This window comes from Megalops cyprinoides, chromosome 3 (assembly GCF_013368585.1).
Source record: "Megalops cyprinoides isolate fMegCyp1 chromosome 3, fMegCyp1.pri, whole genome shotgun sequence".
Lineage (NCBI taxonomy): Eukaryota > Metazoa > Chordata > Actinopteri > Elopiformes > Megalopidae > Megalops > Megalops cyprinoides.
In genome coordinates, this window is record NC_050585.1 from 12,816,158 (window position 1) to 12,833,851 (window position 17,694).

The 17,694-nt window shown below is 51.0% G+C and overlaps 1 protein-coding gene across 4 annotated transcripts in view; it reads right to left on the reverse strand.

The window, feature by feature from the left end:
• The window catches only part of abr (ABR activator of RhoGEF and GTPase), a 133,436-nt gene that overhangs the window by 26,787 nt on the left and 88,955 nt on the right, over nucleotides 1-17,694 (reverse strand). The window lies entirely within an intron of this gene.

The following is a 17,694-nucleotide window of genomic DNA, read 5'->3' on the forward strand; positions in this document are numbered from 1 at the left end:
ACCATGCAGTAAATACGGTCTATATAATGTCCTCTCTGTTGTAATTCACGACTCTGCGCTTACTTCACTCACACAGTTCACTCCTGCTTCAGTACGATCTGAATGGTGTCAATCCAAATCTATAAAAGCAACCACACCCACAGTGCTATAAGGTATGTGCAGTAGATTTCAAATAAGCAAATAAATCAGTAACAGCTAAACCAGCTGTTTTTGATATCATTACAGTCGAGGCCAAAGTTCATAAATGATCTGTAACCAAAGGGCTATAAAACCCTCAACCCAAGACGAAGGAGAGCACAGAAAACAAACTGCAAGATTCATTGGGCTTTTTTGAATCGGGGCTGGGGTCATCGCCGCCACATCTTGATTCTATTGCAGGAGATCTTGGGTTACCGCTTCAGTGGAGGCAGTGACCAAAGAACACTGACAATGCGGGGCTTCTGTGCCATCCTCACATCACCCAAGGCCTTTGACCGCATTCCACGTGGAGCGGAGCTTCATGTTACCGCTTTGAGTCTTTCACACCTTTGAGGTGATCTGAACCCTGACCTGATTAATACACCCTGGGTATTACAGTCCGTGGAGGCACCTGATGGATTCAGCAACTCCCCCTCCACCCTAAGACCCCTGAACAAACACATACACGCGCGTGCACACGCACACGCACACGCACACGCACACACACACGCACACACACACACACACATCCACCTACCAAACTGCTCATGACTTCTATTACAAGAATCAGCAACTTCTTGCGCCTGTAGGACCTTATCCCGGCAAATTTATCACCTATCTAGACTAGAGGAAACCCTACAGAGGTGAGATGAGGTTATGGCTGACTGTAACCTCGCCTTTTCTGTCACACGAGCCTTCTCCTGAGAGGGAAAATCCTTCCAGGAAGCCGCTGAGGGCTCATTACCAGGGCTTGAAGTCTCTTTTGGTATCGATACAGAGGACCGATCAATCACGTGCAGGAGCTCTGAGGTGGGCCAGACCTCAGCGCCGTGCTCTCAGAGATGAGCTAATGCCACTCCGAACAGACTCCCGCTGCCTTTCAGACTGACCGCGCGCATCGTCCTGGGGAATATATCCGCCAGGAGAGCCGTCTCCCTTCCCCGCTACTGCAGATGTCTGGACTCTGAAAACAGGGGTGTAGCCTGCCGACCGTTCTGGCGGCGGTCCAAGACATGCGACGGCAAGTGAAAAATGCAAACCTGCGCATTCCCTCAGCAGTTGAGCTGAGAGAATTGCGGGTATTAAATCACTCGTTTGTTTGTGAGGAAGACGCACGAGGGAGCGCAGCTAAGTTCATGGCATGCGATTGTCTAACGGAGACACAGAACACCCACAGACCTCAGCCCCTCTGTCTCAGAGACACACACAGCTGAATTCACATCAAGTGCAGTTAGACACACACGGACACACGCGCGTGTGTGTGTGCTCCCACACAAAAAACTCCCACACGGAGGAGAATCTCACATATGCATTAACTTTACACTGCCATACATAAACTCACACATACAGAACACTCCTACAGATAGCTGTGGACATCAGCACACAGCAGCTAAAGCCTCACAAATGTATGCAGTAGCTAAAGATTCAAAAGCATCTCCTACAACTTGTATTCATATCTGAATTCCCAAAGAGACAAGCATAGCTGAGGATGCCTTCTCTGTCACACAGACAAGCACATATGTACTCATACAAAAATCCAACAATCTCTCTCTCTCTGTTTCTCACACACACCCACACACACACACACACACACACATGCACATGCACACACACTAACTGAGGACCAACACAGCTGAGAACACACAGACACACGCAGAGAGACAGACAGACACACACACACACACACACACACACGAAGGCAGCAGGCTTGTTTTTCCGCCGCTGACTGGCAGTGGGCCTCTCCAGCACAGCATCAGGCAGTGCATCCACAGCTCCTTAATGAGGAGGGAAAGGCCAGCTGCCGCCAGGCCTCGGCGCACTCCCCGCCGCCGGAGACCCGGGCCCGGTGTCACCGGCACACCCTGCCACCTGCATGCATTAGCATCCTGAATCAGGCCCACAGCGAAGCTGCCGAGCGTCTGACCCCCCCCCGCTTTAATCACAATCCCAGGCTCAGCATACATTTGCATCCAGATAAAGGTTAGGGCCCTGTTCTCTTGCCTCTCTGGGCTGTGGCATGTCTGGGATGCGCCGGCCCCACTGACTGGCGTGCTGGCACAGAGAGGGGGGGGCAGGTGCGGGACTGGGCGTTAGAGGGGGCCAGTCTGGGTCACACGCCCTGCCGAGGGACCTGAGAGGGAAGGACCGCTGCTGGGCACCCTGGAGTGGCTCCAGCACTCGGAGCTCACCTCAGATCAACTCGGAGTGTTTCGGCACTAGCCTGTTGCATCAGCAAGGCCCCAGCCCTGCCGCTGTAGGCCAGGCCTGCTGCAGCGCTGCCCCTCCCTCACCGCCTCACTGCCTGGTCACTGCGTGCGAATCAGCGGCTCTTCCACCAGCCAAATCTGCTCCCGTTATTATGAAACACTTTACATAATTTGGTGCGTTTAACACTTGCAGGAAAAAAAAGTATAAAAGCGCACCCACTACTTCCTTTGAAGAGCCGATCCACAGCCGAGCAGGTCCCGAGTCCTGCCAGCTAGATGAATAAGCCCTGGCTTTCTGAGCTGGTATTCATCTTTATTTTAAGGGGCTGGCACGAACAGGTTATGCAAGAGTGCGCTCGCAGCAGAATCTGTGGAAGAACAGGCCTCAAAGACCAGAGCAGAAAGTTTGGGAGGATGTCTGATGAAACAGAAACATGCCTACTAGTTGAGTACTATATGAAAGAGCAGGGCTGCTGTTGTGACGGTGTTTGGAGCAAAGTAAGTTATGAGACAAGCATGAAATTTCTTCAGCAGCACTATGGCAGGCAAAATCTTTTCAAAGCAAATTATTCACAGCTTTTATCCACGGTTACAGCACAAAATCAGGTTTGCAGGCACGTTTGGACCCTTCCTGTATGACAAAGTCAACCCCGCAGGTGTGCCATCAAAGACGCCCTTTAGACGAGAGGTGAGGCTTCCGGGACACACGTTGTCAGGGCAGGGTGACTCGTGAGACTGAGCTGGGAGGTGACATCACTGACGCGGTTGTGCAGTCTGCCAGCAGCTTGGGAACTTTATTGCCTGAGCAGGGACACCACCCTCTGCCAGAGTCACTTCCTGCGGTCCCCTTTCAGGGGGCTCAGAGGGACAGGAGTAGAAACTGCCCTCCCACCCCCAGAGGTCAGTAGGTGAGGTGGGCCTGGGGTCACTCACATGTAAACAATTAGGCAGACCTCACTGAACTAATCACCGGCAGCACAAGACCCTCTCAGCTACCCAGAGTTCTCCAGGCTTGCGCGGCCTCTCCCACCCCGCCCGGATCTAAATTCCTCGTGAAGGGCAGGAAGTAAAAATTGGGACCTGACATTTTTTCATTCACATTGGACGGCACACGCGGTAACAATCTCATGGTCCTTGAACACAAATTATTTTGAACAAATCCAGCTAATGAACCATAAACTTTAATCAATGTGGAAATATTGACCAGAGAATGCTACGGGGGCGATCTTTATCAAGATGTCGGAAGCCAAATATTTCCAAAATGAAAAACAAAAATGCAGTTAGCGTTGACCAAAATGAATTTATGGACAAGCACAAAAGCACTAACATGCCCAAGAGCCTTGCTCATTGGTACATCTAAGAGGAAGGAAGCCAAGCTGTATAAAACACAAACATTCTACTTAATTGCTGACATGCCTTAAATCACATTGGATTTTTTTGTGATAACATTCCATTTAATCTAATTCAGCTAAACAGATCTGAATTAAATATTTCAAATCAAAGGCGGAGTTTCCTGCGTTCTGCAAAAATCAAAAGCTTCCAGGGCCCCGCTGTCTGCGGTCGGGCGCGAGTGGCAAACTCAGCTGATCGCACAGCCGAGTCCGTTACGCAACCGCCCCTCACATCTGCGCAGTTTACCCAGGGAGCAGGCAATCTCCAATCTTATCCTGCGCAGGGGCGGAACTGAGGAAAATCAAACAGCTGACCTCCGTAATCAACGGCTGGAATCGCTGTGTGAATCAGTCCTTAGCGCGGCTCGCCAGCCCGGTGCACTCACCAGCCCGCAGCTCTTCCTACGTCTGCTGATAAAACCCCCTACGAACAGATGTGTCTGTGGCTTTGAACAAATACGTGAGTGCGTTATGTATACAGTACAGACGCACTTTACGTCATACATGTGCACACATATGTACATGTGCACAGACACAGCGCTCATGCCTCAAACGCACACATCCACTAACAAATGTGCTCATGTGTGCGTGTCTGCGTATGTGTATATGTATATACGTATAATCTCATTAACTTACAGCCCTCCGCTCTCACACGCATAAACACACATATGTGAGCATTTGAAACGTTAGAGGCCTTGTATATGAGTGCAAACACCGCCCGTGTGCAAAGGCTGCTCTACAGATGGGAATCTGGTGTGAATCATCGTCTGCCCTGGAGAGAGCACCGCACAGCACAGGTGAAGATCGAGACGATTCGCTCCTCTGAGTCACCGGCCACCGACGGCTACGCTCTCCGCTGACGAATCGCCGGAAGGGGGTCGGGAGTCGAGGTTGGGGGGGGGCTGGCGGTCGCCGGCGAATGGGTCTGTTTCTGTCTCGCGGCCTCTGCCACCCACGATCTCCCCCGCAATCTAGCCGCCCGCCTTCTCACTTCGCAAAGCACACGGTGTCAACAGCGAGCTGAAAGAGCGCCGGGGCTTACATAAGAAGACACAAGCGAGGGGGGACGCGAGGGTTTATGCAGATCAGCTTCAAGCGCAGCCCATAATAAGTGCCGTTACGCAACTCCCCTTGTGTGCCTGTGTGTTTTGACAAGGTGTATACCCAGAGAAAGCACAACATAATTATTAGTCAAGTTCAGACAGCCACTAAAGTCTGAGAGAATGTAAAATATAAGCTGTACCAGCCAATACTCTTATTATCACTGTACAGCCCTTCAAATCAGCATGATGTCCCCTGCTCTTCCGCATTTGGACCGCTTAAGTGAAATAAAACAAGCTGCTCTATTATAGCATTGTGCTTACGCTTTGTATTCTATAATGGACTCTTTCATAAATGTGGGAATATTCATCAAATTTGTATTCTGTCCGAAGGAAAACTAGGTCTCATTTGAAAAGCAGATTTTTCGTGTCAGCGGGATCACCCGGTTAAAGACAGGATAGCTGGGGGGAAATCGGTATGGATCATTTGGCTTGTCCAAAATGAGTCTGTGTACATACACAAAAGCAGCAGCGTCCTGCGGAACCTTGCTCATTAGTGCTGGTTAAGAGGCAGCTCAACAAGCTGTATGAAACATTCAAACAGTCTAATTCGACGCTGACATGCTTTCAGTCAAACTCAATTTTTTGAGATTAAGATCATTTAATCTAATTTTGTGGGAAAGAAACAGGAGAGAGGAGAAAATTGAATGCGGTACGAATGGAGGTTACGGCTCTGCGGGAGTGGCACCGAGGCAGATTACTGCCTGGCTCTGGCATTTCCGCCTCTGCCACCTCAGCGGGTAGATCTGCTTAACCGGATCGCTAGGTTCAGGTGGCTCAGTCTTCAAGATACAGAATGATCGACCCATTCCCGCTCTGGGCCTGAGGCGGCCCCATACTGGTTTACTGCAAGTGTCACATGACCTGGGGCTCAGCTCCTCTCAAAGCCCTGACCGCTGCCACCCATGCATCCAGAGCTCTTGCTTCAATTAGGGAAGGTAGGCCGTGTTTACAACAGAGGTGGGAGGTCACAACGTAGCCCCTCCGAGGCACGGCAGTTATTTGTAGCCCTTCACTTCCTGTTTTAATTCCGCTGAAACCCCAGGAGTTTCTACAGTGAGCAGCCTAGGCATAAACACATACATGAATGACTATCAGACTCCCATTACTCAAAATACTTATGAGGTGAGTCAACACTAGTTTGAAAATACTAGTTTGCTGAGCTGGACGATTATGCTGTTTATTGCCTGCTTCTGCCCAGCCGTTAGTGTGAGCCGCAGTTCAGGGGACATGCTGAACAGCAGCAACAGTAACTCTTTACGAAATGTTCACTAAAAGGAGGTGCACACGTATTTTGGTAGATACAATCGCCACACGTGACCTCTCTCCATGCAGTGACTCAGACCCGGCCTGCACCGGGTCCTCTGACTCAGCAGGGCTTGATTGGGGGGGGGATTCTCCCCGCTGAGGCATGCGGTGGGAACGCGGCGGAGTCTGGGAAGGGAGTGGACAGCCGGGAAGGAGGCTTCGCATTTCCCAGAAATCCCAGGCCGGTATTTACAGCACAAGGCAACAGCCTCCGGCCGGGGCCTCTGTGCGGCTGCACACCCAGACCCAGACGCCTGTATCCCAGGGTGCTGTCAGAGCGGGGGGAGATGGACCGCACAATGGTGATATCTGTCATCGGTCCGCCCGGCGACCTTCCCAAATGGACAAGCCGGAGCACGACGCCGTGACACCAGTGCGCTTGTTGACAGCACAGAGGGTACGGGGGCAAAGGCCGTTTGGGGGCATCAGACACGTAAACAAATGCAGATTTGACATGCTAATCCTCCGCCCCAGGGGACAGGGCAAAGGTACGTCCGGAAAGAGGAAAAGGCAGGTCCCTCACTCAGGGGGGGAATGAGGGGGCAGAGCTGAAGTCACAGGGCAACTCATGACATCAGTGCAAGAGCAGCAGCAGAGGTCAGAAGCTGTGACACTCCTCATCAATATGGTAATGGACTCGTTAGCATGCCACCATCTTTGAGTGGAGTTTATCTACGGCGCGGGGAAATAAGTCACACTGAATGCATTCCGTCAGATGCTGAAGGGAACAGTCTTTAAAGGTGAAAGGAAAAGGTTCCGCTGGCATTTTCGACGCCCACGTCTCACGCTCCCGTGTTGTTTTCCTTCTGACATTTCGACGAAACGTTTACCGCGCGAGAAGTTTGACACAAAAGGCTTAGGGTGCATCCCTCAACCTCGGTGAATACCAGACGTGTAGCCTTTCTGTGCTGCTGTCTGCCACTCAACGGAAGCTCTTCAGAAGCAGCTGATCAAATGGGCCCAGGCGTTATTTTATCACTCGGGGTCCAGCTCTATTTCATCAGGCAAATGAAAATGAACTGCTTGTGAAAAACTGATAGGGTAAACGATGCAGATTGACGTCTGGTATCCTGTACGTGGCAGAGCAGCACTCCAGGTGAGACTCCACAGAGCCGGATTAACCTAATGCTAGGGGGCTGTAAAGGTGCTTTCAATCACAGGGTTGGATAACATTACAAAATCTTTGCACTTGAATGCACACAGGCATCAGAATGTGTATCAGGATGCTGCGGGGAATAAAAAGAAAATAACCATTAGTTCACACAAGTCAACCTCCCATTCCTTTCCCAATCATGCTAAACAGGCGTGACAGGGTATGCTAGTCCTGTTCTTCCAGGGGATAACAGCGTCTAACAAACGTCACAGCTAGGGAACAAGGTGCGGCTCTACCATTGTGCCAGTGTGCGACTCATTACTGCTGCCTTCAAATGACTACCCTTACGACAGAGATTGACATGTTACTGTGACGTTCAAACCCTGTGACTGCAGCGATCAGTGCCAACTGCACCTTGTTTTCATAACCAAAAAGAAAAAAAAAAAACAAAAACGGCTGACCGGTCTCTTGTGTTGGCTTTTGCTGGTTCCTGAATGGTGGCGCTTGACTGTGGAGTCATGCAGAGCTAAACCAAAGGGCCTAAAAACCTCTTGGCAACTTCTTGCGCTGAGCTCACACAACGTGTCTCTTCTTAATTTAATCACCGGGCAATTTTTTTTTCTTTTTATGAGGCCAGCTTTTTCTGAAAGAGGAAGTATTCACCACGCATCGAAGGCAAGCTGGGGAGAAGAGGCATGCCATCACCCCCGGCAGTGGTGGAATCTTCTTATGAACCCAATCCACAAACAAGGGGGCTGTTCCCGACGGAAAGCACGCAGTCTGTGGGAGAGGAGGGCATTAGCCAGGAAAGCTACAGCGCACCCATCTTAGGCCGGGGAGATCGGCGGGCTGAGGGCTGTGGTTTGGCAGGCGCTCGGTGAGTAAGCACCAGGAAGTGAGAACAATGCCCCCCTCAGACGCAATGTCTCAATCTCCCAGAAGCCTGCTGTTCTCGGGCTCCCCAGCAAAGCACCATTGTGCCATTCCTTTTCCAGAATAGGACGGAGGGAGGGCGGGGTCCTGATGTCACAATCCGTCCCGTATAAGCGAAACGGGTTTGTGACGCTGCCATCACGCATGAACCTGACGTTCCTCCAGGCTTTGTGCAAGGCATGGTGGGAAAAACCAAACGCCTGTGTGAAATCACATTTTCTGTAGTGTACAGGAACTTTGGCATGAACAACCAGGGAGTGGAGCATAACGACCTCTGGCTCTTCTGCACTTCACAACTGTGAAAACTAACTGCTACCAACAGAAACACTACACCCACAAGAATAACGTAACTTCAGATATTCATAGCAAAAAAAAGAAAACATTCACTTGAGTTATTAGCAGTAAAAATAACATCTACAAAAAATGTACTATCAAAGTGTGCCCATCATGCACCTCTCAGATGAAGACTCGTTAAAAACTGGAATCTGTCTCTGGTACAGCATATCAAAGCTGTAGTTGTCTAAACATGAAAACAATGGAAGAAACCATTAAACGGAATCTCACGTAGAAAAGGAGAGATACCGCTTTCAGCATTTTCTCGTGGGTAAACTGAATGCCCTGGCTGCTGTGTTCAAAAGACAAACACTCTTGTTTTGACGTCAGCTGAGTGGATATTTATCAGAGGTCCCTATTGAGGGGTCAACCCACACTCCCCTACACACATCAAAGTCCAGGCCTGAGCTAGGACACCGTGTATTCCTGGTGCCGTTACAAAAATATGGATGAGCTTGCTGCCAACAACAGCACGGAGAGGACTCGTCCCGCTCTGGGGCCTGCACGGACAAAGAAAAAGAAAACCGCGAGGGGAAAAAAAAGAAACAACAGCCTGGACTTCTTTTTCATCAGAAATCTGATATTTCATCCAGCGAGCTAATAGCAGCGGGCCCAAGGGACGGTGTACTCTTTCTGAGCTGCAGATCTGGCAGGAGCGCATTGGCTGTTTGAGGGGGGGATCATCGACTCGTTATTCTGTACCACAAAGGCCCCCACCCCCAAACTCCCCATGCGGTGATACACACCACGGGGACAAACCTGGTCACACCTAGGTCCCAGCCAGGCCGAGCGGCCAGAATGAGCGATACTTTCCCTGCACTTTGTGCCGAAGGCTACTGCACGTGTCTGCGTGTCCGCACGCCAGAAGCCAGATCCGTTCCCGAACGTGCCGACTAAGGCCCGGGAGGGATCCCCACGTGTCAGATCACCGCGCCGTTCTCCCCCCCAGCTTTGATCTCAGAAGCCCAGGAGACGTGTGGGCAAAAAGACTTAAGCTTGGAGGGAAGGTCTCCACACAAAGGATTTCACAGTGTCAGCAGCGTATGAAAATGATTATTGACGACCGAGCTGTGGCAACTGCACGCGGAATTGGGGCATGAAATGAAATTTGTGGTGGGCCACTCTGAGGAGACCAGCGCTCTGAAATGGGGTTTAAAGGGAGGGGTTTTTTTTTCCCTGTTATCATCTGCGATCAATAAATTCCACGGTTTGGAAAGAGAGGAATGCCTGGCCTCTCTCTGTCGCTGGCAGCCTCTCCGGCTCCTCGTGTGCCTCGGAATGAGCCATCTCAGGAATTCACCTTCCCTGGATCCCAAACGCGGCCACGGGGCTCTCTCCCGCCCCTCGCACTTGGGGCAGGCCTTTCTTAGGACCACGCCGATCAGTCCCATCTGCATCTGCCAAACTGGCACTTCAGAGATGAAAAATAAAGTAGTTTCCTTTGTCTTTCCATAATAGGAAAAAAGACAGATTTTTTTAAATACGTGTACAGCACAATAGTATGTGGTTACTTTAGGACAAAGGAGAGGGCCAAACGACGCCGGGCTGTAGAAGACCTGATGAGATGAGCAGATAGAACAGATATGGTGAGATGGTGAAGCCGGTGTGGGGTCGGAGGGTTTACCTCTGGCTCAGCACTGACAGCGCTGAGCCCGCGCATGCTCCCCTCCGCCTCGCGCCCCACGCGGCCCAGGTCTGGGTTAGATTACTGACAGAGGAGAGCAGTGGGACGGGGACGGGGGGTTGGGGGGGCATACCCCACATCCCCCCCCCCCCCACCGCTGGGATGTAGGCCGACAGCTACGGTACCTCCGCTGATGCAGGGCAGGGTGGTGGGGGGCGAGGGGGGGGGGGTTTGTATGTATGACTGGTGCAGCGGCCCTCAGACTGACATCTCTGTTCCTTTGTTCCTTTGTTCTCTCCCACAGCAGGCTGGGTGTTTTGCTCCTGCGGTTCGGACTGAAACAGAACAGCTGACAGGTGATTTACCTGGAGTCAGAGGAGCGTTCTAGCCCCGGCGCACAGGTCGTGGCGTGACTCTGCCAGCGATAAGAGCAAATAAAATTTATTTTAAATGCATTATTTGCTCACATAGTCCACATCCCCTTACAGGAACACTCTCCATGCGGTAAGCTAAGATGTGCTGACACTGGTTTCTGTGTTGTGATTCTTGTAAAATAACAGGCTGCTTTAATGACAGCTCCCGGGGGCTGAACACATTCCTTTGTCTGGGTGAATTTCTTCCGTCAGGAGGTAAAAATCACAGCGTTTGCCCGGACACCATCTGCAGAGGGCCTTTCACTGCTGCGCTGTGTGTTAATAAAGGACGGCCACATCTGCTGTAAATCGCTTACACTTCCCTGCCTCATTATGCAACCTTCATATGATGTAATTACCCCCGACACCCGGTAATCTCGCACGGTATGTACAGACCTGCGCATCATTTCAGGGTTTTAAGTATGCTGCTTTCTGTGAATGACTGAAATGGAACTGCGACTGAGTGTTTTTAGACCCAGCTAACCTCTCCTCAATGCTTCTCTGTCCTGACTTAACCAACAGCTGTGAGGTGTTACAGTGCATAGGCCCCGATGCCTGTCCTTGAGCCGTCCCAGATTCTTTACTAAAAGGAAACATCAATGTAGTCTCTGCTCAACATCATTTGTCTGTTAACAACGGGCGAGGCGGCTGACATACAGTTATCATCCTGCTGGGTTTTTTTGGTCTGGAAACCACTTCAATCTCCTCATACACAGAGCGGCGGGGCCACGGAGCAGAGCGCAACAATCCCCATTGTCTTCCTTCAAGTGAAACACCGCCTTTAACAGATCTGCGGAGAGAACCCCGCTCAGCTGTGACTTCAGCCGGTTTGATCTTCTGCAAGAAGCAGGACGCAAAAGAGCCGCCAAGTCCATTAGCGCATATACGATTTCCATTCCCTGTCAAAGGATTTTCCAGTGTTCCTCCCCGACTTCTCTCAGTGCTTCGGTTTCATAAACGACTTAGGTCACTTCCTTTCAAATTTTTGGAACTCGTTACAAGATTTAATAATGGTATTACAGTCCCTTTCAAACATTTAAAATATATCTGTGAATGAGGGTTCCTTTGTTTGAAAATGAAGGGATACACTTCAGTACCTCCCTGTAATCCATCACCTGAGAGAGATTTGAGAAGTGCAGTTTAGCATGACATTCTACAGCATAATCCTTGTCATGTACCTAAATCCCGCTCATTCTTCAAATACGCCGTCTTCCTTTACCCATTATGGGTAAGCATTTATTTCCATTTGTCTCCGGTCCTCAAGGTCGGACGCCCATCTTTAATAAACAGGGCACAAGATGAAATTATTCTGGCAGCCAGCGTGGCGTTCTTTATGAGAACAAATGTGTTTAATAAGCCAAGAGGTGAGGGGCTGCTGTACATCTTGTGAGGAACGGATCTGAAACGCCGTCACTACCCTTGGTTACGCTCCACCGCGGAAACCAGCGCTTTGTGAATGTGCCAACATGCAGGACATACACATGTTCTGTGTTCCTGTTTTTTCCCCATCACAGAGAGGCACGACAGACAAACCTCAGGGGGGAACGACGGAGTGTACACAGGCGAGGATGCGATTAGGGTAGAGTAATTGCTATCATTTACATGGTAGGAGCACGCCCAATTAAACCGTCTGCTCCCGGGCAGGGGGGACAGAGCGCACCCCTAAAGTCCCGCGCTCGCCCCCGTTCTCTGTCTCGGCGGGAAAGCCCCGCTTTGTTTTCGTGGGCCCTGGGGAGGGCTCGGGGCGGGGTGATGTGACAGATTACAGCGGGGGCTGATGGGAAGCAGGGGTGTGATAGATGAGGGGACCTATTAACCCCATTACTTTTCATTTCCAGCCCCCTCCCGGGTTCGAGGTCCCCTGCGGCAACAGGGAGCGTGTAATTGTTTAAACACGCCTTTGAAGCCTTGCCAGGTTCCAAACAAAGGGGACTAGGCCGTCAAAAGTGACGGGCAGCTCTGAGGTCCGACAGATAATTCTGCAGGACGCTGCTGCTAGCTTTAAGGACACTTACGGATGCGTGCGTGTACCTCTTTCTCATTTCTCAGTAATTTAATGAGAGGACACGTCATATTGTGCGGTTAATTGGGGAGTGTGGATTCCACTTATCGACTTTACGGCCTCTCTGCAGTAATGCAATGCAGCACAGAGCAAGGCGGTGTAAGTGTGCCAGGAACAAAACGCTTCATTTCGCTCAGGCTCCTGCAGAGGCCTGCTGACTCCCAGTATCTTTTCGGGAAATGACACAGCGGATTTGGTTGCAAATCGCAGAACAAAAATAACACTGTGAGGGGGGGAAAAGATGTGGTCATCCTCACGTTACCCAATGGACCTGTAGGCAGAGCTATGCCGTGTGAGATGGTGTGATTTTCTCTTATCTTTTGGCTTCTCAAGAGGCCTCCCAGCCAGGCAGTGGGGGCGATGTGGTCTGAGTGGAGCTGTCAGATCACCCACACGGGGCACCAGAGCGTGTGACCTCTGACACCCAGCACTGACTCCTCCATTGAGCTGCCTTCAGATCACTATCGCATACAGTAACAAGCATCATCCATGAGACAGAGCAAGCTGTGATATGACCGATTTGGCTGTACAATGGACCAACTTTGCAGAATGATGTTTGTCATTTTGGGAGACCACCTATGCAGCTATGAGTGAGAAACACTTACAACAACTGATGTGATACTATAGGGTCTATCGCAGCTCCACTGCGCAGCTGGGGACATCGACCCTCTTCACAGCTTGCATCTGTGGCACATCTACACCGACACAATTCTCACGCATATCTAAAGTCACCACGTCTGACTTGTGAGGAGATGTCTGTGGGGGTCACAGCTCACCAGACCCCCTAACACGGGGCGCACGCCCACGCGTGCATCATCGCCACGGAAACCAGGCCGCGCCAACTCTCCCACGAACCGTATCGCGCCATCAGAGCTGGCCTCCGAACTCCTAAATGCCACCCCTTCTCTCTCACACGCGGGAATATAGAAGGAGGGCCCCTGACTCTCAAACCCACACAGCTGGATATTAATCTGACCAGAGAGGCCTCCAAAGGCCAGATGCGCTCATACTTTCCAGCGCCGCGAAGCGCTATCCTTTGCCCAGGTATATGAGCTCATCCGACAGACCCAACATGACGGTTTCTGCCGGAGAGTTGTATAACAGGCGTGGCAGCCAAATCAGCAGCAACAATCTCAAGTGTGGGGGAAAGAAAAAAGAAGTCAGTGCCCTGGTACCAGCAGGCACTGGGAGAGCGGGATGCTGGGTACAAGCGCATGGGCTTTTCTTGATGATAAGGACTTTACAGAGAGGAGGACATGAAAAAGCAGCGCTGGCCTCCCAGAGGAGGTGCTACATAAAAGCAAATGTGCTGCTTGCTTCCAGCTTGAAATATTTCCTGTGCACAATGTGCTTGCCTGTGTCGCCGGGGCGTTGCATAACCGGTTCTTGCCGGAAAAAAAAGCGATCCGCAGGGATCAAAGGAATTTAATGACCCTTCGTTCGTTCGTTTCGCTCCTGAACGATTGGCACAGGGAGAGGAAAGGGAGAGCTACAGCCATGTTGCCTTTAATAGAGGATTATTAGTTTGGCCTTGTAGTTCAGAGGTTAACGGTCAAGGTCAAACTGGTGTTTAAGTTCAAAATGAATGGCCTCGGGGCACCTACCTGGAAACAGCCCCCGACTCACCCGAGTAGGAAATCGATGAGGCGCTCAGCACACCGCCACTCGGAGGCCTCTGGACACTCTAAGGCTAACAGAGAGGGCCACACAGAGGGCCCTCACAAAGATGGGGGCGTCTAGTCCCTCTGCCCTGCACATTCTGAGGGCCAGGTTCCCCTGTTTCCAAAGCCGGGGTCCCTCCCCTGTACCTCAGACATGGCACGAACTGGTTAGCAAAGTGGCCCGCATACAGTAACCAGCATAATACGGCAAATGTAAGATGTGTAAGTAACACAAAGGGGATTGCCAAGCACACACGCATAATGAATCAGCTGTTCCTCCATTTCCCTAAGTAGCAGGACCAATACATGCTCATGGATCACACTACTTCCTCCATAGTAACCCTCTTTCCAAAGCAAACTGAGGCTCTGCTCTGCTCTCATTGGTCAGTCAGTTCCATTAGTGCCACAGATTCCCCAGAAGTAAGCACAACTACATACTGAATGAACTGTACGCGAAAGGCATGAATTCATTCACCATCAAAGTCCAATGCTTCCCCGTTCTGCTCACAAACACTTAGGTAAACAAACCACTACAACGCTTTCCTTTGTTGTCACTCTTGTTCGAAGACTCTTAATGTGAGTAACTTTCATGTATTAAACAAAGTGAATTGAAGTAAGCCATCTAAAAAAAGGTCCTGCACAATATTACCATTTAAGGACTTTTTTTAAAAATATGTTGGAGTTTGGAGTCTGTCGAGTTAAATAAATCAGAAACTCTCAGGGGGTTGGGGGTTGGGATGGGGTGGGGAGCCCAGCGTTTAAGCCGCTTCCAAGGAGATCGACGATGAAAGAAAACAGCCACGCTCCAAGGAAAAGTCTGAGCAGGGAGAGATTCGCACTGGCGGTGTGAGAGGCCTCCTTATGCACTGCCCCTCCTCCTGCAGCTGTGCATTTCTTCCTAAAGTGTGCGCCCAGACCTGCGCCCCTTTCCACCACCTGAGCTGCTCAGGGCTCTGATGAGTCGGGGCAGCGTCCCGCCAACCGCGCACTCCTCTCCTCCACCGCTAACTCCATTTCCAAACGATTCAAATTCAGGACTGAACATCCTATTCTTTTCTCCCCTCTGCTCTTAAAATGCACCAGCCAGAAACATGTGGCAGTTTTGCATTTTCTCTCTGTTTTTTCTTTCGACAATAAAGTGGATTTTGGCACGGGAGGAGGTTTTCCGAGAAGCGTTTGCGGGCTCTGTCGCAGCTCGCTGGCAGTTTACCCGAGGACGTGTGCTCTAAATCATTGCCCGCTCGCTGTCCCAGGCATGGCCACTCCAGGACCCCGCTGCGCCCCCGCTGAGCCACTTACATAAAGCCCTGTCCGCTCCCGTCGCTCACCCCTGCCTGCCATTCACACACTGCCTGCACTACTCTCCGCTTTAGCACCTCTGCAAGGATGAGCCTGTTAGAGACAGGCTGACCAACATCTGCACGGCTCTGCAGGAGAGAGGCATGATGGGAGATGGGTTTAACCAATCTCTCCAGCTGTCAGCTGATCCACCACGCGGCCCTGCGGCTCCGCCGGGGAGGCTGCTCCCGCGTTGTTTGGGCGATCTCCGGGGCGGTGTCTCCTGGCTCATCACGGCTCTAAGTGCCGTCGCTGCGGCCGGACCCCACAACAGAGCGACGGTGCTTGCATTCCAGCCAGCGGGCTTGTCAAACAGGCTGCTGGAAGTGAGGTACTAGGATTACAGAACACAGCGGAGTGCGGTGTCACAGCATGTAATATATAACACATCCCTGGCGCGAGTGATTAACAGTCCCACAATGCAGCGGGGGCCCCTGTACGTTTCCTAATGCCGGGCACGGTGACCATTGCAAGCCGTGGCCTGCTCTGCCTGCGCTGGGCATTCATGGGTAACTGGACACCCTCCATTTAAGCAGCAAGTGAACCTTTCAAAACAAACATTCCACCATGGTACGGCCAAGGGGATGGGGAGCCAACCGCTGAGGGCGGTTCTCACCAGCATCCCAAAGAGACCTTACTGAAACAGCACGGGAGGAAAGCATTTATTTGCATTAATGTCAAGTGTACTGCTCGCAGGAAAAAAAAAATGGATGCCATTCAGTGTGCGGCAAACACACGGGTTATGGCATTTCCCATGATGCCTTGCTCACATTCTCAACCTTTATCAGCACCAGACGTAAGAAAACATCAGATGGGAAAAGGCGGGTGCTCTCTCCGTAAGCGTTAGCGGAGGGAAAGCAGGCCTGGTTTTAACAGTGTGATAATGACCCATTCCTGTACGCAAGTGAGGGAAAGATGCCAGGGCCATGCTCCGTTTCAACGGTCCCGAAACTCCTAATCACAATCCCCAGCTTCTCAGGTTTTAATGGCAGGAGGCACCGCGACGCCACTCCTGATGCACCGTCTGCCGTCTCTCTCGCTGGCAAGCAGAGCAGCCGGCGATCGAAGGAACACGGAGCCCGGCCCTGTAAACACCAATCACTGTCACTCGCGGGCCCGGCTCTCAACGCGCGCCAGTCTGTCCTACTTTTCAGAGGAGTCAGACTTTTAAAAAGATCAGCAACTCCGTGGCCTCCCCTGGTGCCTCCTCTCTCTGCCTGTTCCTGCCAGGGGAGGGACAGGCACTGTTCCGCATTGCGAAGAACACTGTGTTTCCTACCGGTTGTCAGGATCTGTGCCTGTGTGGGTGTACTGGGGAAAAAGAAGGCTCCTGCTTTAACAAGACACCAGCGAAAAGGCTCGCCTTTGTCAAACATCGCTGGAAAAAAAAACTATCACAGGAAAAATTAAGATATTAAAAGCTACTGAAAAATGTACCCAGATTAATTTCATACTCTTTAAAACATGTCCAAATCCAAATACAGAATGCTGTGAGCAGATACTGGGTGAATTCACTCAAATGGGTTAATGAAATATGCCAAGTAAGAGGGACTGGGAGCAGCTCTGAGGACCACAGTAGGTCACTGACAGTCCTGCTGACAAAACTTGTCTTAAAGTCATATATCTGTGCATTAACAATTCAGCGTGATTCTGTAAACTGCGGAATCCAGACATGGCATCAAGCCAGTTCTGCGAAAGAAGTGGGACAACGAAAGCAAAAATCAAAGGAATCAGCGTTTAGAACACCTCGCAAACTGCCAGAGCCTAACTCCTGCTTCGCTTAGCGTTTGTGTTAGACCAGGCTGGGATGACTCTCCTTGTGAGTAAGTGTCTGGAATGCGCGGGGAAATCAACCACAGGCTGTTCGACCGCACTAGCCACTGGGCATTCTGCGAAGCGAGTATTAGACGGGTCTTTTCCCACGAGGGGGGAAAACCTTGCCCTTTTCAGACAAAACAAACCCACTTCAAAAAGCCGAACACAACAAACCCTTCCATTGCGCAAAAAGGCCAGACAACAATACGAGTGATTCATCCACTGGAACAGACTCCCGA